Below are 27,121 nucleotides of genomic sequence, written 5' to 3'. Positions count from 1 at the left end.
CATTTCTTACAATTAATGAATCAGTATTGGTGTGTCACTGTTAACTAAAGTTCACAGGTTATTTATATTTTTATTTAATGTTCTTTCTGAACCCAGGATCGCATCTCAGGTGTCATACCATGTTTAATCATCGTATTGTCAGAGGCTCCCTCCTTGGTTCTGTTTAAACTTTAGAAACACAAAACAATTATCCTGTGTGCATGTGTTTGTGTGTGTCTGCATGTGTCCTGCTGCATGCAGAAGGGTCAGGGACAAATTACAGGAGTTCATGTTCTCCTTCTGCCCCTGGATTCTGGGGAATGAACTCAGGTTATAAGGCTTGCTGTCAAGAGCCTTTTTTCTCATGTGTCATCTTGATGCCCCTTGGCTGTGAGTTTTAAAAGCAATGGGAGCCTTTCTTCACTAACAGGGATTAATGTTAACTGAATGTTTGCTGCACAGTGGCTATAAAGCCTTCCCTGAACCCTGACCTTCATCTCATTCTGTCCCTTATGAACAACCACTTGGAAACTATGAATTGTTTTCCCATAACACTGGTCCTGTCGATTTGCCCCTTCCTGTGTTTCCCTCGGCCTTTGAGGTCCTGACGTGACTAGATTCAGTAGGTTCTGAGAGTGTATTGGATTGCCGAACACAAAGACCTTCTACCTCATCCTTCTGTGTTCATCATACCTGTCAGTGGATGGACAGACACAGGCATGGGAAAAACACTTGCCTGGTGGCTGGTGGCTTACCCATGTGAGCGCGCGCGCACACACACACTCACACACACACACACTTGTGGGCCATTCATGTGCTTGCTTTTATATTCTAGGGTGGCCTTTGTTCAAAGGCTTGGGAAGGGTCAACTGAAAACTTGTATTATAATTGAGTAGAGAGGAGGAGAGTTTGCTAGAAACCAGGAAACAACAGTGTCAAAATTGGTAGACACTTCTAAGTCATACTCAGCAGCTGAAATAATTTCCTTCTTGCCAGGAGTCTTAGTTTTCTGCTCATCTCTGCCTTAGCATTTTAAAGGGTAAGATGTGTGTATCTGCGCAAGGGCTGCCTGTGGGTTCTGTGGGGAGAGATGCTTCTGAGCGGATGTGCACTGCCAGGAAGAATAAGCTATTTCTGGGATCTAATCATCGCACGAAGTCGTTTAGCACCTGTCCTGAGAAACTATTTCAGCAATGCATGGATCGGAAGTGGTTAAGTTATCTTTCTTTAAGATTTTCATATGTACATTCATAACCAGGTCCATTTCCTCCTCCCGCTCCCTTTGTGTCCCCTATAACATGACCCCTCCCAACTCTTTTTTTTTTGTGTGGTTTTAGTTTTGGTTTCTGTAGACAAGGTTTTTGTGTTGCCTTGGAACTCACTATGTAGACCAGGTTGGCCTCAAACTCAGAGCCTGGCCTGCCCCTGCCTCCTGAGTGCTGGGATTAAAGGCACGCGTCACCACCAACTGGTTCCCTCCTCTTTCTTAGATAACCCTCTAAAGTCCTGAGAAAATGAGACTGAATGTTCAGCATTACTGAGCTTCCTGACAGATCAGGGACAGGGATGGCAACAGACAGGGTACAGAGGTGTAAACAGCAGAGAAAAAGAAGTGAAGGGTAGGACTATGATACTCAGCCACTCCTGGCTACAGGATTTGCTGTACTCTTTGAGGTAGGGTCTCACTCTGCAGCCCAGGATGTCTTTGAACTCATGAACCTTCCGAGTGCTTGGATTATAGGTCTACACTACTACTCAGAACCGGCATGTTTAGTTTTTAGGTTTTCTTATGTTAACATAGTATTGATAAATATTAATGGTGGATATTGGGAAATCACCATGCTTATGAATTCTCACATGGCTCAAGACATTCACAAATAAAGCTACAATTTGCAGTTAGCACAGTCATCCAGAGTTGGGCTGGCCTCATGAGGGTAGCAGTCCATACTGTGGTGACTTGGGGTGCTACCCCTTGCCTGTTGTTGTTCTGGGGAGCTATTTCACAAGCATGCTAGACTCCAGAAGATGTAGCACAGCCCTTATCCTCAAGGAGCTTTCCATCTCGTTGGGATGCAGTGAAAATGTGTGATGGAGAATCGTACATCCCGTCCAGGATGCTACTACCATTTGGAGCCCAGATGGAGACTGAAGGTATTAGGAAAAGCCTCATGAAAGAGGCAGACCTTGGGCCTGATTTCAAAAGACAGGCAGGACGTTTGCACATCAAAGGTTGTTCTTTCTGTTCCTCACCGATTGGGTATCTCTCTGAGCGCCTCTGTACTAACACTGCAGCACCGTGCGGAAACAGTCCGTGCGGAAACAGTCACACAGTAAGCAATCACCCAGCACCTCTGTATCCTAATATACAGGAGGCTGTGTGTTCCAAGTGCTGAAGAAACGCAGCCCTTGTTCTCGAGGAGGCAGGACCTGCAAACAATTATGCCTTGATGACATCATGCTCGAGTGGAAGTCTGGGGAAGGAGGCAGCACCTGGGAGAACTGAAGACAGCCTCGGATGAGTGGTGATGGCTCCTCCACAGCTGAATACGAATGAGGAGCTTTTCTGGGGGAGAAGAATGAACAAGAGCAGCAGGAGGCACCCTAAATAGAGAGAATAGGCATGCAGCAGCACTGGCTTTAGGGTTGGCATGATTTGGGTAAGGCAGAAACAGAGCATTAAAAGTAAAAGTGTGCTTCTTACCACCAACAGAACTGGGTCTGCTCTCCCTGCTGCTGGTGGTGCACTGCAGGGGTTTGTGCTGTGTGCATAACACCCTGCCCCCTTTAAAAATGGGGTCTCTTAAAGGTCTGGATCTTGCCAAGTAAACTCCAGGCTAGCTGGCAAGTGATCATCAGAGCTTCCTCCGCCTCTGCCTCATTGTTTCCGGGGGAGTGTGTGCCATACCTGGCTTCTTACGAAGGTTCTGGGAATTAATTTGAACTCTCTTGCAAGCACTTTGCTTACTGAGTCACCTCCCTGGCTTCTGTGATGCTGTGTGTGTGTGTGGTGCATGCATATGCAGGTGTGTGCATATGAGTACAGGTACTTGTGGATATGCATGTAGGTGCACATGTGTGTACAGGTGAATACATGTGCATATGCATTAGGTGCACATGTGTGTACAGGTGAGTACATGTGCATATGCATTAGGTGCACATGTGTGTACAGGTGAGTACATGTGCATATGCATTAGGTGCACATGTGTGTACAGGTGGGTACATATGCATGTGCATATACATTATGTGCACGTGTGTGTACAGGTGAGTACATGTGCATGTGCATATGCATTAGGTACACATGTGTGTACAGGTGGGTACATGTGTATATGCATTAGGTGCACATGTGTGGACAGATGAGTACATGTGTATGTGCATTAGGTGCACATGTGTGTACAGGAGAGTACATGTGCATATGCATTAGGTGCACATGTGTGTACAGGAGAGTACATGTGCATATGCATTAGGTGCACATGTGTGTACAGGTGAGTACATGTGCATATGCATTAGGTGCACATGTGTGTACAGGTGAGTACATGTGCATATGCATTAGGTGCACATGTGTGTACAGGTGAGTACATGTGCATGTGCATATGCATTAGGTGTACATGTGTGGACAGATGAGTACATGTGCATATGCATTAGGTGCACATGTGTGTACAGGTGAGTACATGTGTATATGCATTAGGTGCACATGTGTGTACAGGTGAGTACATGTGCATATGCATTAGGTGCACATGTGTGTACAGGTGAGTACATGTGCATGTGCATTAGGTGCACATGTGTGTACAGGTGAGTACATGTGTATTTGCATTAGGTGTACATGTGTGTACAGGTGAGTACATGTGCATATGCATTAGGTGTACATGTGTGTACAGGTGAGTACATGTGCATATGCATTATGTGCACGTGTGTGTACAGGTGAGTACATGTGTATGTGCATTAGGTGTACATGTGTGGACAGATGAGTACATGTGCATATGCATTAGGTGTACATGTGTGTACAGGTGAGTACATGTGTATGTGCATTAGGTGTACATGTGTGTACAGGTGAGTACATGTGCATATGCATTAGGTGTACATGTGTGTACAGGTGAGTACATGTGTATATGCATTAGGTGCACATGTGTGTACAGGTGAGTACATGTGTATTTGCATTAGGTGTACATGTGTGTACAGGTGAGTACATGTGCATATGCATTAGGTGTACATGTGTGTACAGGTGAGTACATGTGCATATGCATTATGTGCACGTGTGTGTACAGGTGAGTACATGTGTATGTGCATTAGGTGTACATGTGTGGACAGATGAGTACATGTGCATATGCATTAGGTGCACATGTGTGTACAGGTGAGTACATGTGTATGTGCATTAGGTGCACATGTGTGTACAGGTGAGTACATGTGCATATGCATTAGGTGTACATGTGTGTACAGGTGAGTACATGTGCATATGCATTATGTGCACGTGTGTGTACAGGTGAGTACATGTGTATGTGCATTAGGTGTACATGTGTGGACAGATGAGTACATGTGCATATGCATTAGGTGCACATGTGTGTACAGGTGAGTACATGTGTATGTGCATTAGGTGCACATGTGTGTACAGGTGAGTACATGTGCATATGCATTAGGTGTACATGTGTGTACAGGTGAGTACATGTGTATATGCATTAGGTGCACATGTGTGTACAGGTGAGTACATGTGTATTTGCATTAGGTGTACATGTGTGTACAGGTGAGTACATGTGCATATGCATTAGGTGTACATGTGTGTACAGGTGAGTACATGTGCATATGCATTATGTGCACGTGTGTGTACAGGTGAGTACATGTGTATGTGCATTAGGTGTACATGTGTGGACAGATGAGTACATGTGCATATGCATTAGGTGCACATGTGTGTACAGGTGAGTACATGTGTATGTGCATTAGATGCACATGTGTGTACAGGTGAGTACATGTGCATATGCATTAGGTGTACATGTGTGTACAGGTGAGTACATGTGTATGTGCATTAGGTGCACATGTGTGTACAGGTGAGTACATGTGCATATGCATTAGGTGTACATGTGTGTACAGGTGAGTACATGTGCATATGCATTAGGTACACATGTGTGTACAGGTGAGTACATGTGCATGTGCATATGCATTATGTGCACGTGTGTGTACAGGTGAGTACATATGCATGTGCATATGCATTATGTGCACGTGTGTGTACAGGTAAGTACATGTGCATATGCATTAGGTGCACATATGTGTACAGGTGAGTACATGTGCATGTGCATATGCATTAGGTGCACATGTGTGCACATACGAGTCCAGGTACTTGTGGATATGCAGGTGGATGCACATGTGTGTACAGATGCACATGTAGATGTATGCATTGGCAATAGAGGTTGACAGTGGGTGTCTTCCTTGACTGTTCTCTACCTTATAATTGACACAGGTCTCTCGCCTGATCACAGAGCGAACCAATTCAGTTAGTCTAGCTAGGCAGCTTGCTTTGGGAATCCCCGTGTCCGCCACAGAGTGCTTAGGTTAGGTGTGGGCTGCTCTCCCTGCTTGACATGTTCCTAGAGGCTGAGGATCCAAACTCCAGTCTTCCCACCTGGTACCCGCTGAGCTACCTCCCCAGCAAGGCTTTGGGTTTATATCAAATAGAATGGTTTGAAGATTTTCCCTAAACCTCTGCTCATACACATGATTAACTTCTCCCATTATCAGCACCCCCATCCACAGCGGGGACTATTATGGCCACCTTAACTGCATGGTTTATGTTAGGTTTATGTTAGGTATACGCAGTGTGGGTTTGATAGTCAAATGACATGTACCTGCAATCACAGTCACGCAGAATAGTTTCAGTGGCCCTAGATCCTCTGTGTTCTCTGCCTGTTCCTCTATCTCTCCTGACAACAAGTATGTGACATCATATGTCGTTGGGAATATGTAAATTGAAATCATATGTGATTGGGAATATGTAAATTTTTGCCTTCATGGTTTTAACTTGCAGAATGTCAAAAGTTGGAATCATACATAGTGTGGCCTTTTCAGATTGATTTATTTTACTTGGTAATCTGCATTTTAAGTTTTTTTCCAAGTCCCCCCCCAACTCCCCTTGTTGTTGTTGTGACTTGATAGCATATTTTCTTCTAGCACTGAATAATCTCCTTCTTTCTGAGTGTACCACTGTTTATCCCTTCATCTATGGAAAGGCTTCTTGGTTGCTTCCAAGTTTTGCCAATTACGAACAAAGCTTCTGTAAATATTTGTGTGCGGGTTTTTTGTATGGACGTAGGTTTTAACACCTTTTGGTAAATACTGAGGAGGGCAATTGCTGGATCATATGGTTAAGACTATGTTTAGTTTTGCAAGAACGTTCCAAACTGCCTTCTGACATGGCTGTGCTATCACGGTCTCCCTTCAGCTCCCCGAAGTAGAGCTCCCGTCCCGTACTTCTGCTGTAGTGTACGGTGGTGCTGTGTTCCAGGCTTTGGCCATTCTGACAGCTATGCCTGGTATCTCATTTTAACTTGCACATTTCCCATGACTTATGATGTTACATACTCGGTCGCCATTTGTGTATTTTTTGGGTGATGTCAGTCAACATCTTCGGGTCATTTTAAGTTGTTCATCTGCATTGCTAGTTTTGGTCATTTGCTTGCAGATCTTGGCTGGCAGTCATTTATCAGATGTGTCTCTGGCAAGCACCCTCCCCTGTCAGTGGCTTATCTTTCCATAGCCTCACTAGCGTCTTTGCCGGATCAGAGATGTTTAATTTTAACAGAGTCCAGCTTACTGATTATGCCCTTCACTGGGCTGTGCTTCTGGTGTTATTTCTAAGATGTAACCACTTAGGTCACCGTGATATTCTCCCATGCTATTTCCAGGAAGCTCGACGGTTCCCACGACTCCTCACATTATAGTGAGGAGGTTCCCGGTGGCCATCTGAACCACAGGTGAGCAGGGTCTAACCTAGGGGACTTTCCAACAGATTCAGTAAGGGACATAAAGATGTTAAGAAGGTGGACAGATCAAAGGGAAGGACCTGTCCAGAATAAGGCCCAAGTCTTTAGCTTTAGCATATGACGGTTTGGTAACTTTCATTTAATATGATAAAAGAATAACAGGGAAGTTCTAGGGAGTAGGGAACTGAGACACTTGAGACATTTAAGGGAAAGGCCTAATTGACAGTTGCGACTTAGAAGAGATGCCTGAACTAAAGATGTAGAAATGAGAAGTACCTAGTATCTCAGGTTTGACGTCTTAGGAAAGAATACCCATGCCACAGAACAGAGAAGGATGTGCAGTAAGAAAACACTGTCAATAACATTCTTGGAAACCTTCATTAGGAGGCGAGCAAATGTAGCTGAACCAGAAGGATCTAAAAAGTAGCTGTTCCAGAAGGGAATCAGTAGAGAGTGATATTATAGAACCAAAAGATAAAGGGGGCGGGGGTAGACAACTCAATTGGTAAAATACTTGCATTGCAACTACGAGAACGGGAATCATTTATATAAATAGCCCAGCAAGCAGTGAGTGCCTATAATCCAGGCACAAAGGAAAGAGAAACAGGAGGATTCCTGGATCTTGTTAGACAGCCAGTCTAGTCCACTGCTGAGCACCAGGTTCAGTAAGAGACTCTGTTTTAAAAATAGAATGGAGAGCTATTGAGGAAGACACCTAATTGCTGGTCTTTGGCCTCTGCACACAGAGAGACAACTGCATGTGAACACACACACATGCACATATACACCAGGCCAAATCCACCCACCAACTTTCCTGAGACAAATCAAGAGATAAGAACTCTATGAAGAAGGGTGAAGCCGGCGGTGTCAAGAGTTGTCAGAAAACACACTGGAGGCAGAGGCAGAAGGATTGCCCCAAATTTGAGGCCAATCTGGACCATATAATGAATGTCCCATTAATTTGGGCTACAGTATGAGACTGTCTCAAACCAAATAAAATTCCAAAATAAGGCCAAGGACCAACGCTGTTAGCCGCTTCAGTGAGACCGGGAATGGGTTATCCATGGTCTGGTGGTGATCAATCCTCCTTTCTCACGGAGTGCTACCGTTAACGAAGAGCCCAGAAAGATAAAAAAGCAAAAAATAATACCACACACACACACACACACACACACACACACACACACACACACAACCTTTCTTAGAATTTCCTTGCAGCCAGGGATTTAACTTAGGGCATAGCATCTGAAGAACGCAATAAAAACAGTGGTTGCACCTCGCTGCGTATTCTGGCAAGAACGCCTGAAGGTATGCTTGATTTTCCTCAGGCTCTTTCAGCAGACACAGCTCGTTTCTGGAGAGGCTGTGCTTTTTAATATCTGGCTTTAGAGTTGGCAAAAACAGAAGTGGGCCTGGTGGGAGCCGATTCCTAATCGTGGTGGCTCCAGACACAGGTGACTCTCTAGAACCTAAAGGTTCTTATGGAAGCAGCAGCTCTCTCTGGGTGCTCTGCACTGGCTTGGGGCTTAGGAAGTCACCCCTGAAAGTGCACACAGGGACTTGTTCTTTAATGTTCCGTATGGTGCTTGTAAGATTGTTACTATGATGCAAAATTTATTCCTGCTTAACTAGAGTGGACATTGTTCTTGCACTTAGACAGTGACCAGTAGAGTGTCTAAGAAGATCCATGTTGGCCTTGGCAATGAGATGGTCACGGGCTCTGTTGAGAGCGGAGGGTGGGTTTACAGGGGATAGAATCCAGACTTGTTGATAATTCCTGGAGTTTCCCAACAAAACACCAACTTCTGGTTGTGCTGTCTTATCCTGTCACCCCCACAAAATAGGATTAATACTCTCAAGTACAAATGCATTCATTACCATTTCCCAAGCAGAGTAACACCCTGAATACTGAGAAGTCCACTCTAAGATGTGCTTGGTTAATGGAAATGATGAGAATAAATTTGTATTTCATTATTTAAAAAAATAGATTTAACTTTTTTTCTCCCTAATTTATTATTACAGGAAAATCACCAAAAGATGGCCTCTGTTAGTGTTTCTAAATATATACATAAACTTATTGCTATGTAGAATTTTTTTCCTGTCTTTATTATTGACCTTTTTATGTGCTATTGAATATATCTCAGAAATCTGAATTTTAATGGCTATATAATATTGCATTATATAGATAAATCATAACTTGTCTAATCTACTCCTGTAATTTGATCTGTTTTTAATATCATGATTAGAAATGGTAGTGACATAGATTAGTGTGCTGGGCACAAATACTTTCGGAAATAGTTGTAAGTGGGGAGTAGGAAATGACAGCGAGAGGATTGCCAAAGAGACGCCAAGTTAAGACATTCCTAAGTCCTCAGGAAGTGAGGCCACTTGAGGAAGGAGTGAGGGGACAGAAAGCAGGCACGGGCATTTATAAACTCATTTCTCGGTCTGCTCTTTGCTTACAGAAACTCAGAAGTATTCCTGCTTGAAGAACTCCTTATAAGGAAACTTCCCTCATCACACACACAAAAAGCAGGTCAGTGGCTTTGATCCAATTAATTTTTTTAAGCACTTTATCTTACTTGAGATCATGTAGTGGTGTTTTGTTTTTAATATAATGAGCTAAATATAAACCTGATAAAAACAATCCTGATTTAAGCCATAACAGAAACTCAAACACAACAGTGCAATGTTAGAGCTCACGCCTGGATGCTGGCGAATGTATCTTTGGCGAATGTATCTTTCTTTGACTGACCCTGCCCAGGAAGTGAGGCATCTGACAGCTTTCTCAAAACATGGAGAGCCACGTGCTGTAGCTCTCTAGCCGGATTAGCAGCGCCTAGGACAAGCCCAAGACAGGGCTTGGGAGGAAGGCAGAATCAGGAGGCTTTTAGTCCGCTGGAGTTCGCCCAGTTTCATGCACTCAATGTCTGCTGCTGGCTGGAGCATTAAGAGCCTTGTTTAAAAAAGCTATTAGTCTCTGCTCTGCAATGCGAGGCACTTGCTGCTTACATTCTGCCCGGTTCCTCCAGTTCATATGTATTTCTGGCTCAGCATTACCAGAATCAGCAATTTCATGAAGCAATATCCTAAAGAGGCCATTGGATCTTCCCGTCTCCCCATTTGCAGATTAGTGTAAGAGGAAATAGAACACCCCCACTAACATTTTAAGTAATTTATTAAAAACAAAGGAATAACCACATAGGATTTTCTGCAAATGTCTGATGATGAGAAGTGGAAATTATTTGAAGATTAAAATGCATCCCAGCCTCTGTAGGTTAGGACACATTTTTGTCAGCATTGTAATTGATGCCTCATAAGCCAATTTTCTCAAAAGAATTTAAAAGCCGCGATGATGGAAAGGCCAAGTAAAGTTGTAATGTAGCTTAGTCACCTATATATAACATCCTCATTTACAAAGATGTCTTACTTAGATCCATTACAAAAAACGAGTTTCCCACTGCCAGACACATCCTACGATGAAGATGCGAACTTCGAAAATTCCGTAGTTATTTAAGGGAACGTGCCTTTCGAGCCGCTGTCATGGCAAACAGCGAGCAGTGCTGCACACTTCTTTTAATTCAATGACTCTTGCATAGTTACGGCTAGTTGTAAGGTGTTTACAGGAATGGTCATGCGAAAACTTGGGAAAAGTTACAAACTTGGCTTTGAACACCTCTAGCTTAATGCCACTTTGCTAAAATGTAACACATTCCGAGGAGACCTGAAGTGCAACACCCGGAACAAAACCAAGTAACCAAAATAGGGTGTTTAGTAGTTTCTCCTTGGCAATGGGAAGTGTATTATGCCTAGGCTACACACTCCAGAGAGGAACACACACTCGTTCAAACCATTATTTCTGAAGTGTTTGTTTTCTCTAATTTGATTTCAGTAATTTTGTCAAATAACCGGGTACTCAGCTTATAGACTAGCACAGAACATCTGCTAGTTAGAAAATACAGCAAATAATCTATTTTAAAAATAACGCTGGAGTAAGCCTTTTAACCATTCCATGCCCACATTTTCCTTCCTTGCAACCATCACAAGTTAAAACAGAAATTCTTGAAGTCTCTTCTAGCTTGTATAAATTAGTAAAAGTTCTGTTGCATGCGGTTTCTACATATACCTTGCCCATGCACACCTCATTAACACAGTAATTGTATATAGGTAATTATGATTTTATAGCTGAGTGACAAGATAGCCACATAATCTGTTCTGTATTAGGAAGCCATGAACTATTCATTCAGATATAAGCGTGAAACCTTACACTAGCACTAACCACATACTAGCTGTATGTTCCCTGGGTCACGGTACCTTAATAACCTGAACTATCTCTGTTAGGATTGTCTTTGCAGAAAATAAAACCAGACATCTCCTGCCAGCTCTGTTTGTGTCTGGGCATAAGATACAGTTACCATAGAAACGACGATTGTGGATACAATTTTACAAATTTGACTTCATCTCTGTGATGCATGTGGGCATGCCTGTGTATGTGTGAGTGTGTGTGTGTGTGTGTGTGTGTGTGTGCGCGCGTGCGCGTGTGCACCCATATACGTACCTTGACAAAAGCTTTAAGAGCCAATTCTGGCTCTGTGTCTTTAATTAAAAAGTCATGCGTTATTTCTCATTTCCTTTCCCCCATCTGTCTGCTTACAAATAGAGATATTGAAACACTTGGCTGAGACATCAAGTCATACTAGAGAAGACAAGCGTCTGATGAGAAGATGGAGGGGGGAAGGTACGAAGAAAAGCATTTCCAAAGAAACCTGGTATCCACCTGAACTGTATCCTCCAGGGGCACAGGAGGGGTTTGTGGAGTTGGATCAGCCGGGGTACACACTACTGTGCAGCATGTATTTCCTAACTTTGTTTCTAATTGTGTCCTGGTTCTCACTGCTTCCTTTTCCAGCATTCTGTGATGGGCCTCTCACCCATCCAAAAAAAAGTGAAGTTGACCCTGGAAATATGTCCAAATATTAAGTGACATCAGTCATCCACATTTATCCTGAGTCTCCACTACTCCCTTCAGTTGATGAAGCGTGTCATTCGTAAAACCTTCTGGCATAGTTCATATATTTTTTGCTGGTGAAGACAAAGCACGTAAGCTTGAAAATTTCAGCTCCTTCTTCTTAATGTCGATGTTTTCTGTTTTGTCCGGGGACAAGATCTAGTCACTTCCCCCTTCAGGAAGCGTCTTTGGGACATCTACAGTCTCCGCGGTGAGTTACAGTGTTGGCATTTCCACCTCTGCCTTTTCATACATGAAGAGCTGAGAGTGAAGACTAACTTACATGATTTGCCTCGGCTCAGACAGTGGCAGAGCCAGGCTTTGAACTGACGCGTGTCTGCTTCCAAAGCCAGCAGTTTTCCACGGTCTCATATTTTACGCAGGGAGTAGCATACTTAAAAAAAAATTCCTTTTCCCAAATAAAAGACTAAGAGCAGAGACTCGATCCTTCTCGGTGATCTTTTGCAGCAGCAATGGGAAGGGGCTGTGAGTTGTGGCTTTCTACAGGCACCTGATTTATCACGATCTTCACAGCCACAGCCGCAAACAGTGGCCTAGTCATACACCTTTTACATAGCTGCAGGCGATAATAGATGCACATGTTTGGTTTTTTGTTTAATAGAGCAATTTCTAATAAGATGCTATGTTTTATGAAATAGCCTATATTTTAAAGAAATCTTTAGATTATTATAGGTGATTACTGGTCTATTAATTCAAAGCCTCATCCTGGAAGCTTCACATACGCTGGGAGGGAGCCTCATTTTTGTGCCGTTGTATTTTCGGGGCCCACAATACCACTTTTTAAAGAGCTGTTACTTATTGAGTTAATCAAAGAGAAATGCCAAGCATGACCTCAGAGGAAGTTAACAGAGTGGATGAAGAGATTCTTTAACAACTAGTTAGTTAAGTAGTAGAAAAGATATTAACAATATGTTTTTCTTTTATCATTGGATGTGATGTGCACACGATGTATGTGGTTTTGTGTATGCACATACGAGTGCGTGTGTGTGTCATGGTATACGTGTGGAGGTCAGAGGACAACCTGATTTCCGTTCTTGCCCCCCAGCTTGTTTTCAGACAGTGCCTTTCTGTTCCTCTTTGTTGGCATATACCGTGCTAGCTGCCCTGCAAGCTTGCACGAATCCCACTTCCGCCTCTCACACTCCCACTGGATTGCTACCAGCAGTACAGACATGGCTCCTGCACCGGCTTCCATTGTGTTCTGGGGATTTGAATTCAGGTCCTTCGCTTGTGTGGCAAGCTCTTTCCCCACTGAGCCACCCCCTCCAGTTATAACAACATGTTTTGAAGAGAGCTTTACCATCGTGAGCCCTGTTCCATGTCATGTTTTGTTTGAACAGTCTCATTTTTTAATATCCATTCAAAAGTAACCAGCAACAAACTGCAAATATTCTTACCCAGAAATCAACTTGGCTCTGGAGGACTAATTAAAACTACCAGGAACCTTAATTATGTCATTGATATAAGTGACAAAGATTCCTATAAGATCCAAATAATTTATACCGTAGGGGTAAGGTTTTTTCCAATGGATGAATTCCCGAATACACTGGGCATGGTACCATGGCTCCAAGTGGCTGCCTCAGAAAGAATCTATCTAATCACTAAAGTTGGATCCATCTGACCTCTAATGCTGGACTCTGACAGGCATTTTCCACTAAACTTATAGTAATCAAGTTATTTTGTGATTGACCTCTATCCAATGAGTTCAAGCACTAGAAAATGAATGCAGATAGGATGAAGTGGAAGGAAGAATTAGCCAGAAGGCATCCAGAAAATAGATGTTCTTATGTTAAAATCTACCTAGAAAAACAAAACGAAACTAAACAAAACACACACACACACACACACACTTTTGTTAAAAAAAATATTAACCAATACATAACATTTCCACCCTCTTTGCAACTCTGTCTTGCATGCTCAATAATTTTATCCCATTACGTTTCCTGGATGCTGGGTATGGACTTCCTGCCATTTCTTTAGTGTTGCTAGCTTTTCCCCACATCAGCTTCATGCCATAAACATTTAGAGGCTCATTAAGAGCTGCATGGGTGAATGAACAGAGAAACAGCAGCGGTCACCATTGGCCATACATATACGAAGGCACAAAAACAACGGAACATCAGTGGCTAAAGAAAAAAGAATCCACAGGAGCTGGTTGTTAGATCATTAAACACTGATACACAGAGAAGAAAGCCCAGAGAGAGAGGTGGAGACCAGGAAAGGAAAAAACAAAAACCTCCTGAGAAAAAGGCAGAAGTTGCAGAAGAGAATTGGAATTATGGACCCTGCTACAGCAGTCTAACCCAGCTCTGAGTGCACAGGTAATTCCGGCCCTAAATTTCTCTCCCTTAATCAAATTCTTCAGTCCATCAGAAAGCTGTTCTTGTACCAGGCTAGGAAATATGGACTTTGTTCTTCTGATTATGTTGTAGACATCATCTCGGTTTCAAAGTCTTTAAAATGTGATTATTTTAAGTCAACATTTAAAGTTAGATTTGATATAATCATTTAATTGGGCATCGATTCATCTACACAGAACTCATTACTGAATTCTTCAATTTCACCAACACAATTTCCTTCCAAATTATCTTTTATCTAGATGCTGGAAGTCCAAGTGCTATGAAAACTTTGCCAAAATAAAAAGCTTTTAGGTTGCTAGTGCCGGCTACACAGAGGCCCATGGAAGATCGTTGAAGAGCAGTGCATGCTTGCCAACTGCCAGGCACGGCTGCTTTCCGCATAATTAATGCCATTCTTGCTGCTCAAGCACCATTTCCATCCTCTAATAATTTCCATTAATAGAGGAAGTTTCTGCAATAATTTTTGCATCTTGCAAAACCACAGTGGCTTCTAGACACCTTTTAATCAAAATAATGACAGTGGGTGAAGGGAGGACCGTTGGAGATATCACTGCAGTCCCAGCTTGCGTTGCTTTGTCACTGTTTGCGGTCCCTCAGACTGTCCTGAAGGCTCATTGTATTGGCTGTGATTGTGATAATCAAACCTCCGTGTTCTGATCTGATTAGCATGAACCCCAATGAGTTTATTCCAAAAGGATATATATATCCTTTAGACAATTTAACTACAAAAATGGTAAAACAAAATACTCTTTAACGTGGCAAACAAAGGATGAACAGGTGCAGACAGAAGCTCCATCCTGTGAAACATGCTCATCTCACAACATTTGAAGCTTTCCGCAAGAGGAAGTGAGGGGCCAGCTGCAAATCGGAACCTCAGACGCAAGAGGAAGTGAGGGGCCAGCTGCAAATCAGAACCTCAGACGCAAGAGGAAGTGAGGGGCCACCTGCAAATCGGAACCTCAGACCTGAGAACTCACAGTATTTTTAAAATTCTGCTGTTACAAAAATCAAGAAATTGGCTCAGCGTAAGCAATTATGCAAACAGATGAGAACAATAACCACTAATATCAGTTCAGGTTTCTCCCCTGTGCCAAGAGATGAATACTGAACGCTAGTGGAGCAGCCCGCAAGGTGGGTGGGGTATTGTGGAGCATAGGGTGTGGAAACGGCAGCTGTAACACACAGGTCACCGTTAGTGAAATCTCCAGGAAACCCAGGACTTTCCTCCACCTGAACACAGAGACTGTAATGAAGGAGTTAGAAGTAAGGGGACAGCCGCTGCATGTCATTTTCTGCTCTCTTCCGGAGTCACCTTGGGTGCAGTTGAAAGGACATCAAAGCCTCATTCTTCTTTGCCTAGGATGGCTTTGAAGAACTTCACCTGCGTCAAATCCACTTGTACTTGACGGCTTTGTGTGGTCTACCTGGCAGAGGGTGACAGTGTCACTTGGGCAGGAAGCTCTTGCCCTGCACAGTAGTCTGGGGAGTGGGAAATTCTTTGGATCGGGGAACTCTGTTAGCGATCTTAGTAAAGTTTGAGGACCAGCTCCTTAAAATGTGTAGAAATGATATAAAAATGGTGTTTGTGTGTCTTTACAGCTCCTGATAAACAGATAAGATTGATCATGTGTGGGGTAAGCTACCACTCTCTGAGGAGTCTGGCAGGCACTGAGGAGAGGCCATAGCTCAGGATTGTCTTTTGAGTGTTGATACTCATGGCGTCTGACCATAGGTTTGACAGGGCTGTTCACACAACTACGTTCTCTGTGGGATTAATACTGATTTTCAAAGTATCTGTCCTGTTTTAAAAACACCACAGTCTTTTAGTCTCTTTGCTATGTAAATAGAGAACAAATAATATCTAATCTGATACCTCAATCACCAACAATTTTGCAGTAATAAAAGAATATTCTCTGTATCATCAGACATGATGGGTATATTTACCTCTATCAAGAGAGAGGTAGGCATTCAGAGTTCAACATAAGAATAGCTTGTTCTTAGAAGAGAGGGGGGCTTAGCAGGGCAGGTCAGGAAGAGAGTGCTGTACAGTACCCCCATTCTTAAGGTGTGCCCCAACCCAATTAATTCTAATTGAGAAATGCATGAAAGTATCTCATGGAACTGTGGGAGGTCTTGGCATGAGTGGATGGTGGTTAGGAGAGTAGGCATGAACCTGCCTCAACCACTTACCGCCCATGTGATTAAGACTCATGTTAACTTTGAAGCTTCATTTTTCTCATCTGCAACGTGATTAATTATAGGACCTATTCAGACGGCTGTCGTGGATTTTAACTGTATGATGCATGTAGACCACACGGTACATATCATGCATAGTCTACTCGTGTGATCATGTAGACCTCACGGTACATATCATACATAGTCTACTTGTGTGTTCACGTAGACCACACGGTACATATCATACACAGTCTACGTGTGTGTTCACGTAGACCACACGGTACATATCATACACAGTCTACTCGTGTGTTCCTGTAGACCACACGGTACATATCATGCATAGTCTACGTGTGTGTTCACGTAGACCACATGGTACATATCATGCATAGTCTACTCCTGTGTTCATGTAGACCACACGGTACATATCATGCATAGTCTACGTGTGTGTTCACGTAGACCACACGGTACATATCATGCATAGTCTACTCCTGTGTTCATGTAGACCACACGGTACATATCATACACAGTCTACGTGTGTGTTCACGTAGACCACACGGTACATATCATACACAGTCTACGTGTGTGTTCACGTAGACCACACGGTACATATCATACACAGTCTACGTGTGTGTTCACGTAGACCACACGGTACATATCATGCATAGTCTACTCCTGTGTTCATGTAGACCACACGGTACATATCATACACAGTCTACGTGTGTGTTCACGTAGACCACACGGTACATATCATACACAGTCTACTCATGTGTTCACGTAGACCACACGGTACATATCATACACATGCTACGTGTGTGTTCACGTAGACCACATGGTACATATCATACATAGTCTACGTGTGTGTTCACGTAGACCACACGGTACATATCATACACAGTCTACATGTGTGTTCACGTAGACCACATGGTACATATCATACACAGTCTACTCGTGTGTTCATGTAGACCACACGGTACATATCATGCATAGTCTACTTGTGTGTTCACGTAGACCACACGGTACATATCATGCATAGTCTACTCGTGTGTTCACCTAGACCACCCGGTACATATCATACACAGTCTACGTGTGTGTTCACGTAGACCACACGGTACATATCATACACAGTCTACGTGTGTGTTCACGTAGACCACACGGTACATATCATACACAGTCTACTCGTGTGTTCACGTAGACCACACGGTACATATCATACACAGTCTACGTGTGTGTTTACGTAGACCACACGGTACATATCATACACAGTCTACGTGTGTGTTCACGTAGACCACACGGTACATGTCATACACAGTCTATGTGTGTGTTCACGTAGACCACACGGTACATATCATGCATAGTCTACTTGTGTGTTCACATAGACCACACGGTACATATCATACACAGTCTACTCGTGTGTTCACGTAGACCACACGGTACATATCATACACAGTCTACGTGTGTGTTCACGTAGACCACACGGTACATATCATACACAGTCTACGTGTGTGTTCACGTAGACCACACGGTACATATCATACACAGTCTACGTGTGTGTTCACGTAGACCACACGGTACATATCATACACAGTCTACTCGTGTGTTCACGTAGACCACACGGTACATATCATACACAGTCTACGTGTGTGTTCACGTAGACCACATGGTACATATCATACACAGTCTACGTGTGTGTTCAGTGCAGCTTTTCTGTTGCTACAGTGTCATTCAACCTGGCCTTTCCCCTGGCAAGAAAAATACTCAAGACAATTTCTTCCCTGCCCCTTAGATTTATTTCCATAAACCTTTGATGAGCTCCAGCTAAGACATAGATCTACTAGAAGATTCTTCAGTGTTGTGTAACAGTATCCTGGAAGAGTGAAACATTCCACCCTGTAGGAAGCTCCTTAAGCAGGAAGGTAAACATATCAAATTAGATTCAGTTAGTCCCTGAAACTGACCAGATTCACTAGGCCCTTCCCTGCCGGAGGAAACTAAAAGCTGAAAGTTCTTCTCAGGGAGAAGGAAGCTGAGCTGTAAAGCAGACTCTGAAAGCAGACCTGCTGCCTGGAAGAGGTTTAGACTAGAGTCACCTGGGAAGAACACTCTGCAACATGTTGAGCTTCCTGCATGCTGTGTAGTATGCTTACAGCTAGCCCAGCCCCAGCCCCCAGGCCCAACCTCAGCTCCAGCTCCAGCTCCAGACATAGCCCATCCCCCAGTCCCAGCTCCAGTCCCTAGCCCAAATCCTAGCTCCAGCCCCAACCCCAGCTCCTGCTCCAGCTCCAGCCTCCAGATACTAGCCCCAGCCTCTAGCCCCCAGCCCCAGCTCCTATCCCCCAGCCCATGTTGGGGTGGACCTTGGTGCTGCAGCTGTCTTTGAGTCATTTCTGCTCCTGCAAGTAACCCCTCACCCACATTCCTGTATATAAAACTCACTGGTTCTCCCAGTTGGACTTTGTAGGTATCTGCACTTTGGTCTGTTGTTTGCTTCCTATCTGGGGTGAGTAGATGTGTGTGCTGTATCACCCCAAGAAGAGTTCTGTCCCACGACATCCAGTGACACTGTCCCCAGGCTAGCATGTGAGGCAGAGAGAAAGAAGTGATGGGACTGCTCCTTTCGTAGGAACTACTCAGGGGTTTAGTAAGGTTTTCTTGGCCATGTTTCTTTAGTGGATCACAAGTAGAATGAACAATCCTATCTTACTTATATTGTAGCGCTTCTTTTGGAGGTGGAGGTTTGAGACAGCATCTCACTCTGTTGCTTTGGCTCGCCCGGAACTCACTGTGTAGACTACACTCGTTTCATATGTGTGGCGGCCCTGCTTCTCCTTTCCAAGTGAGGGGATTACACGTGTGCACCACCGCTCCCAGGCCTCTATGCCTGGCCGTCTACTTGCAACGCTTCTTTTCTGGCACACGTTACATGCTCAATAAATAAAGACTAAAGTGGATACTGAAAAAAATAATCTTAAAGATATGATGCGACTTAGGCAAGCAGAGAAACACATAATGCTCAACCGCCCTCAGAAAACAGACTTGAATTAATTTAGTTAATCTACCTTGAGAGGTTGATGGCATCTGGGCACAATGCTCCAACTCAAGTGGGAATATTCGCTCCAAAGATGAAGTCAGGAGACCATGCTGAATATGATTTATGCATTTAAGAGAATTAATGCAAAGTAGGCACTGCGTGACAGCATTATGGAACTCTTTAGGTTTCCAGGTAAATACAGTGAGTGTGTGTACGGTGCTCATGCTCAGGGAAGAGGATGACAGCAGGCAGTTCTGAACCCATGGGAGTGCGTCCACCTCCACCCACAGACATCGGCTGCATGCCTATATTCCTGCACCTGAATAGCAATCGAATTGCATATCAAATGTGAAAAACTCACCAGCGGGTTTTTGACATAAGGGTAAATTCCACATTTAGCCATGCAGAGGGGTAGACAGCCTGCCATTGTGTTTCCGAGTCAGAAAGTGTCTTAGCATCTGTGTTCAAGGACATGCCTGTTCAGATTCTTCTAGAGAAATGAGGATAGAGCCTACAAAGGGGAGGAAGCATGATGGAGCAAATGTCAGGCAGACAAGGCAGAGAAAGAAGGGAAAGAATCCAGCACTTGAAACTGTTACCTGTAAGCAAAGAAGTGAGACTCGAGCTTGGCAGTAAACAACTGATGTGCCCGTGAGCCATTTAGAACATTTCTCACACACCTGGAGACGGCTTTTCATCTACCCACTTGAAGGTCTATTCCTTGTGCACCAGAATAGCGTGGATATTGAGTAGCAAGTTGTCTCTATGGCCCATCTAGCACCACTCTGCTCTGGTTTGGTGGGCTCAATTGGAGAATTTTGAAGCAATTTACAATTATCGCCTAGTGCCACTAACACCTTCAGATGTTGGCCAAAGACCATGCAGGGACCTCAGTAATATAATGAAATTAAGAAAAGCAAAAATTTAGGATGGATATTGCAAAGAACTTTTTATGGCGTGATCCATTAGGATGAGGGATAATTTCCCAGGGGAAGTTGATTTATATGTTAAAAAATGTATCATGCTCATTCATAATGTATTTGTGACAGATGCAATGCCATGTCCAGCTATAAATCAGATTTACTTCTGCTTGACGCCCCGACGTCCATCTTACTGAAGACTTTGCTTATGGGCACTGACCTGAGAGAAATTAAAATCCAAAGGGCCCAATTACTAAAAATCTTCAATCATTGTAATTGGACTTCAGTATGGAAAATATCACCATTTTAATCCAAGTTACTTGGAAGAAAATAGAGTAAGCTACATCACCTGACTATCAATTGGCTCTATATAGACCAAAGATGCATCTCTCAGAACATATTCCCCGGGGACCATGGGAAGCTTATTCTTACTTTGCAGGCAGCAAAACTGCATAAATTGTACCAGCAGCCCACAAGTGAATTACTGGCCAGATGAAGACCAATGACTTAAACTTATAATGTTCATAGGGGAAACATCATTCTCAATTTGAGAGCCTTCCACTGGGAGCAACCCATCCAAACAAAGAGTGAGTTGAGTCATCTTTCCTTGGGAACAGGGATGAAACACACCATAACTCAGAGGGCACTGAAACTCCAGTGAGGAGGAGCCAGAAAAGGCAGTGATGGAAAGAACATAAGCTCCCTCACTCCATTCTTGGGAACAGACGGGCATATCCTTTGAAAGGCAAAGAAATCAGTTTTGAGAAACTCAACATTCCAGTTAGCATGCCATGCTTTCACTGGTACACAGTTCAACTAATGACTGGTAACCCCTCGCCTACCCTTCACATTCCTACCTGGCAAGAGTTCAAATACCTGTCCAGTCTACATCTTAAAGAACTCGTTGGCCAGGTAATTTATGGAAATCAAACTGAGAAAAATCCACACAAAGAGCGTGAGCTACCGAAGGGCTTGATACCCATTCCTGGGTTTATTTGACTTGTTGCTACATCTGTATTGGACTCTTGCTAACTATTTCTCCATCCCAGCCTATGGGTGATAAAATACAGCACCGGTGGCAAGTTTATAACCAGAGAGGACAAAGCACCAGGAGACGTGCTTTTGTGAAGACCCCATTCATACCCCAACAAGACCCAACACTTGCAAGTACTTCTAAATATTTCTAGGAGTCATTGAAACCAGACACTATTAAAAATATGAGAGCTTGGGTACCGCCTAAAGATTCACATCAGAATAGCAAAGACTTTAGAGCCATAAAGGAAATGGCCAAGGCCCTGAAGAATAATCTTCTTCCTTGATGCTGTCCTCAATTACCCAGTTCCGCTTAATCCATGTGATTTAAAGAGACTCATTGTGATAGGAACCCTCCGTTAGCCAATGGCCTTTGAGAGGCTGGACTAGGTTGGGCGTGGCCTTGGGTACCAAAAAGATGCAGGTTCACCTGTGGGGGCTTGCTCATGCTCCCCACTCTCACACCTGAATGCTGGATTCTGCTCCTGTTCCCTGTTATGATCTGTGAGTCCCCCTTAAATAAATAAATAAATAAATAAACCCTTATTATACCCTATTCAGAGTTAGTGTGGGATTACTTCATCTTGTGCATTCCCCATCATCTGGCACGTTCCCCTTCATCATTGCATTAATATTCTGATATTTTAGAGGCAAACATCTCTTGTTATGCTACACATAAATATCTCAATAATTGATGGAGGAAGGTCATTGGTTAAAAAATAAAGAAACTGCTTGGCCCTGATAGGTAGAAAATTAGGTAGGTGGAGTAAACAGAATAGAATGCTGGGAGAAAGAGGAAGTAAGCTCAGAGGCCATGCTCCCCTCTCCTGGCCAGACGTCATGAAGCAAGCTGCCAGGTCAGACATGCTGAATCTTTCCCTGTAAGACTGATGCTACACAGATTATTAGAGATGGGTTGATAGGGATATGAGAATTAGCCTGTAAGAGCTAGAGTTAATGGGCCAAGCAGTGTTTAAAAGAATAAAGTTTGTGTGTTGTTATTTCGGGTAAAGCTAGCTGGTAGTGGGAGCTGGGTGGCGGAATGAAACCCGCAGCTCCTACAACAAATAATGGTTCTATCCCTATGTGTAGTTTGACCAGAATAACCCATACATCACAATAAGCAAGACTAGTCACGCAGCTTTGTGTATCCAAGAACAAACTTACAAACATCTAACATAGTTCTGAAATATGCCAAGACATCTCTTTGGGCCAGTATAGGATACCCAGATAGGGAGTTGAGGACTGACTTTGATCTACTTTGCTTTCTGCTAGCTGGAGCCAACTTTGAGGACAGTTATATAAGGATGGAATATGCTGTAAAGTAAAAGATGACTTATTTATTTATAGGTGGATAGTACATTGTGTTGCCATGGTAACATCAGAAGGGAGAGGAGCATATTTAATTATGGGACAATGCATCTATATGGTAGACATGGAGCCAAAAGCTATGCATGGAGGTATTCCTCACTACCTGGGTATGCCAGCTGTAGAATGGGGAGCTCATGAGTCACAACTGTAAGCCCTGAAAAACGTTGTCTATCCAAAGTATGACCTTAGACAGAATAGGGCTATAAATAGTGTCAACTGGGTTTGAGGTTATTTTTCAGAGCTTCACTAGCCCATACTGTAAATGTAACTTAGAAAAGCAGAAGTAAGAACTGTGGGTGGGAATGCTCAGGCCGCCTCGTCTTGTTCCAATCCTTGTTTCTCCCTTTCTTTTTACCCTGAGTGCTCCACACAGCTTCCCCTCAGCTCTACCTCTGGTGTTCTTCCTCTGAGTGGTCCCCCAGCTTGCCAAGCATTTCTCTCTTGCCTCTTCCACACTGGGGATCTACTTTCTCCAGGAATGTTTTGCTCATGTCATTTGCTCCCCTGACCAAAGCAGCGCTCCTTACCTAGTTTTGTGCGCTAGCCTCAAAACTAGCTTAGTCTAGCTTCAGGTTTCATGGCCCAGTAATTTCCTCTAGAGTTGCTTACTGTCTCCCTCTGCTCGCAGAGATGAACTCTACAGGGCTGGGGCTTTCTTTGCTCTCCCCATCATTCCAGATGATGCCAGAAGACACGCAAGAGGCTAACTTTTAAGTAAACAGTCCCAAATTGCTCTTCTAAACATGGTGGCTCCACGTACTCCGTTCTTTTGCCATCCCATTTTTCTTTCTTCTCCTTCCAGAGAAAGACAATAAATATAGCGATCCAATATAAGCCTTCATAGACTTCACCAGGTGAGGCTGGATCTGTTTTATTTCCCGTCTCTTAGCGTATTCTACACTGAAATCCTTATCTTTGCTCTCAGTTTAGCATTTATTTCTGTTTATTTGAGAATAATTCTGGTCACAAAAGGCAAATTAAACCTTACATTTTCTGTTTGAGTTTTGAACTGATCAAAGAAATAATTTTCTTTTTTCTTTTATGTTTTCCAATTAGCCTGGGAAAAAAGGTATCATTTTTAAAAACATGCTTAATTCTCATTTATGACAGGAAGTGGCTAGGTGAGCCAGAGTTATGGCATATACCTGTAATCATAACACTTGAGAGGTAGAGACAAGAGGATCATGAGTTCAAGATCAATTTCAGCTACATTGTGAGACCAAGTCCAGCTGGGCTACACGATTCTCATTCAAAAAAAAAAAAAGGACAGAATTAAGAGGTTCAGAGAAGTGGGAAATAGTGAGAACAAACTAACTTTTATTTTTATATTTATTTTTGAATTAATTCATAAAATTTTTCATCTACCAAAAATATCGGGTAGTTCGAAGAGTTAAACAGCCCATTTCAAGCTTCTGTTTCGAGTCTGTCTTCTGTGTGTCTCTGAAGGAACAGGGAGTCTAGCAGGACTGGGGCATCCCGCACACCAGGCCTGGAGTTGACTTGTTTTATTTATGAACATTATTTCCCCTCTACTTTCCTTAGGGAAAAGAAAATGCAAAAATTAAAATTTATAAATTCAAAACATCCACATCTTAAAGAGAATGTGTCTAATATTTTCCTTGAATGAAAAAAGTGGGCTGGACTTATTTTCCTTCCTTTTCTTAGAAATGGAAGTTGAAACAGTGATTTTCTGTTATTAGAACACTCATCATTTCTCTCTCTAATTTGGATGGTTTTTAATAAAGCTCCATTGATTCTGCTGAAAGGAATCCCTCCTGGCAGAAGCAGAACACACACACTGATTGCTAAATACGCAGCAATTATCATATTCAGCAGCACACTTTAATATCTTATTTATAGATGTATCTATGTATAATTTGCTTTAATTAAGTTGCATTGATTTTAATGACAGGAGTGATCCTCGGAGAAGGGGGCTGGTGTCACGGCTCCTGGCCTGCCATCCCTTAAGATTTGGTCTAACACCTCAGTGGCGTTCTGCAGGCGCCAGCAGATCCATTCCCAGCCACAAAGTTTCGGTGAGATTTTAAATGTGTCAACACTTGGGATCACAGGGTGGTGGGAGCTAGTGTGGAGCTTTGTGCAGTGAACGGCCAGCTTCATCTTCAAATAGCATGGCTTCTATATAACTTCATCACGATCACAGTATTATCTGTTATACGTAGACCATCATTCTCTGTGTGTGGCCAGCAACAGCATTTTGGCACTGCAACGACTTGTAGCCACGTTTCCCCCGTGTTGGCAATAGCATCGGGTGCCTCTCAAGGATCCTGGGAATGACGTGGTTTTGAATTCTTGATTACTTTTCATACTCCCTCCAGGTGAATGTTCTGGGGAAAACGAGAACCAGGGACTCCTATCATTTGCCCTTTATGACGCCCAAGTTTCAATGTGTGTACGTGAGGGCGGAGCATCCCACAGCCTGAGAGACATAACACAAAGAAACAGGAAGATGGCAAGTGTATTTTTAAAGGCTCGAACGTATTACTCATCATGACCAGAGACAATTTCTCTTTCTTTCTTACTGGATGAAGACATAAACGCTGCCTTTATAAATCTTCGCACCTCTGAAGGTGCCAGCATTGATTTTGTAGAAATTATCTGAGTTCCAATGCCAAGGCATGATCACAAAGGAAAGCTGGGGACACAGCTCCGCGTGCACTCGCAGATGCTGGCCACCATTTTTCACTCTCTGATTATTGCTACAAGTGTTGATTAATAGTGGTGCTCACGCTGCTCGAATGCATTTCCCTGGAGGTGAGGAAAACATTCAACGGGGGGAAAAATAACCCAGAAAGAAGGAAAGATAATCATCAGCCCATTGCTTCCGCTTCTCTGTAATAACCCTGCAGAGGGTGTGCAAATCACGCTCCTGATGAACTGGTTAGCGGCGTCGGAGACATTTCACTCAGAGCGTCATCCATATGCATCAGAGCACCGATTTGTCAATCAGTTTATAAGGCAATTAAACGTTCCCTAATCCCTGCTTCCCTTCGGGAAAGGATAAAATGATAGAAGCAGCAGGGCTCCAGGAGGAGCGAGCGCTAGGACATTTCATCCCCAGTGTCTCTCCTGGGTCTCACTGCCCTGTCTGAACGCAGGAGTACAGCAGCCTCCGTGACAATGAGCGAGACCGGAATTTACCAAGCCTGATTGCCTTAGCATTTATTTTATTCTCATCAGTAATGCTATTGCTTTTATCCATGGAGGGAAACTAATGAATTAAATTTAGAGAGCAGAAATATTTCTTAATAAATGCAACGCCATAGGCAACATATAAAGACGCCGATGAAGATACATCAGGTGACGGCTTGGTGACAAGGTGCTTCAAGCTGCTCAGGGTTCAGCTGGATCTAAGGTCTGCTTAGAGTTGTTTAGACCTTCGGGCCTTTGAGCTTAAAGGCTATCAATTTCCTTTGTCCGGCTGGGTGAGATGTTTTCTGGCTTCCTGTTTGTCTCCCTGGGTGGCTTGGCTTATCTTTAATCCCGTGGTGTGTTTCTGTTCTCCTAACTCTTAATCGGCTCTAATGAGGATCAGACCAGCAATGGCCACCTTTTCAGTTTCCCTCTTAATTTAAGTGGAAAGACTAATTAGTATAAATTATCGTTGAAGATCTTGAGTATCTCCTATGAGTTGGAAGGAGGCAAGAGAATGAGTTTCCAGCATCATCTCCAGCAGAGTGGACACGCTTAGCTCCTCCAGGAGCAGACAGATCTGCTAGTCAGGTCAGCTCTTCCACACATTTTGCAAAGGCCATAGTCTGCATACGGTCATTGCACTCTTATGTCTCAAGTCACAACCATGTCCTTTAGCATCCCGTGATCCAGCACGACTTAACTACTTGACAGCAACGATAATCCAGGTGCTGTGTCTCTCTGGATTCAGCTTTTCCTTCCTCGGTTCATCTTGAATTACTCTTGCTAGCAATGTCTCTATACATCCAATCCAGGAAGAAGTTTTTGTTTCGTTTGTTTTAATCACGTGGTAGGTGATTATGAAAGGAAGGGATCCAGCTTGACTCTTATCCTACTCATTATCCACAGGCCGGAGATGTGTCGCCCCTCTCTGAAGAGTCTCTGTCAAGTGCCCTGAAGAAGGCGAATCTCCGGTCGTTAGAGTAATAGATTCTGAACTCAGCCACTGCACGAACCAGAGCATACTGCACCCGGAAAGGAAGCAGGCAGAACGGGGAAGGGGGAATCAAATCAGAAAATAAGTAGCCAATAAGTCCCTAAATCATTTT

At 43.4% G+C, this 27,121-nt stretch overlaps 1 protein-coding gene and 1 long non-coding RNA gene across 4 annotated transcripts in view; one reads left to right on the top strand and one right to left on the bottom strand.

Moving 5' to 3' along the window:
* Pard3b (par-3 family cell polarity regulator beta) overlaps nt 1–27,121 on the bottom strand; it is a 1,014,383-nt gene that overhangs the window by 62,983 nt on the left and 924,279 nt on the right. The gene's annotated exons all lie outside the window — the stretch shown is intronic.
* LOC142837075 (uncharacterized) lies at nt 9,210–12,140 on the top strand. Its single transcript, XR_012908199.1, has 3 exons — nt 9,210–9,480; nt 11,605–11,682; nt 11,854–12,140. It is a non-coding gene; the product is annotated as an uncharacterized LOC142837075 (long non-coding RNA).

This window comes from Microtus pennsylvanicus, chromosome 17 (assembly GCF_037038515.1).
Source record: "Microtus pennsylvanicus isolate mMicPen1 chromosome 17, mMicPen1.hap1, whole genome shotgun sequence".
NCBI lineage: Eukaryota > Metazoa > Chordata > Mammalia > Rodentia > Cricetidae > Microtus > Microtus pennsylvanicus.
Note: the sequence above shows the minus strand (reverse complement) of the source record. Positions and strands in the feature narration are given on the sequence as shown.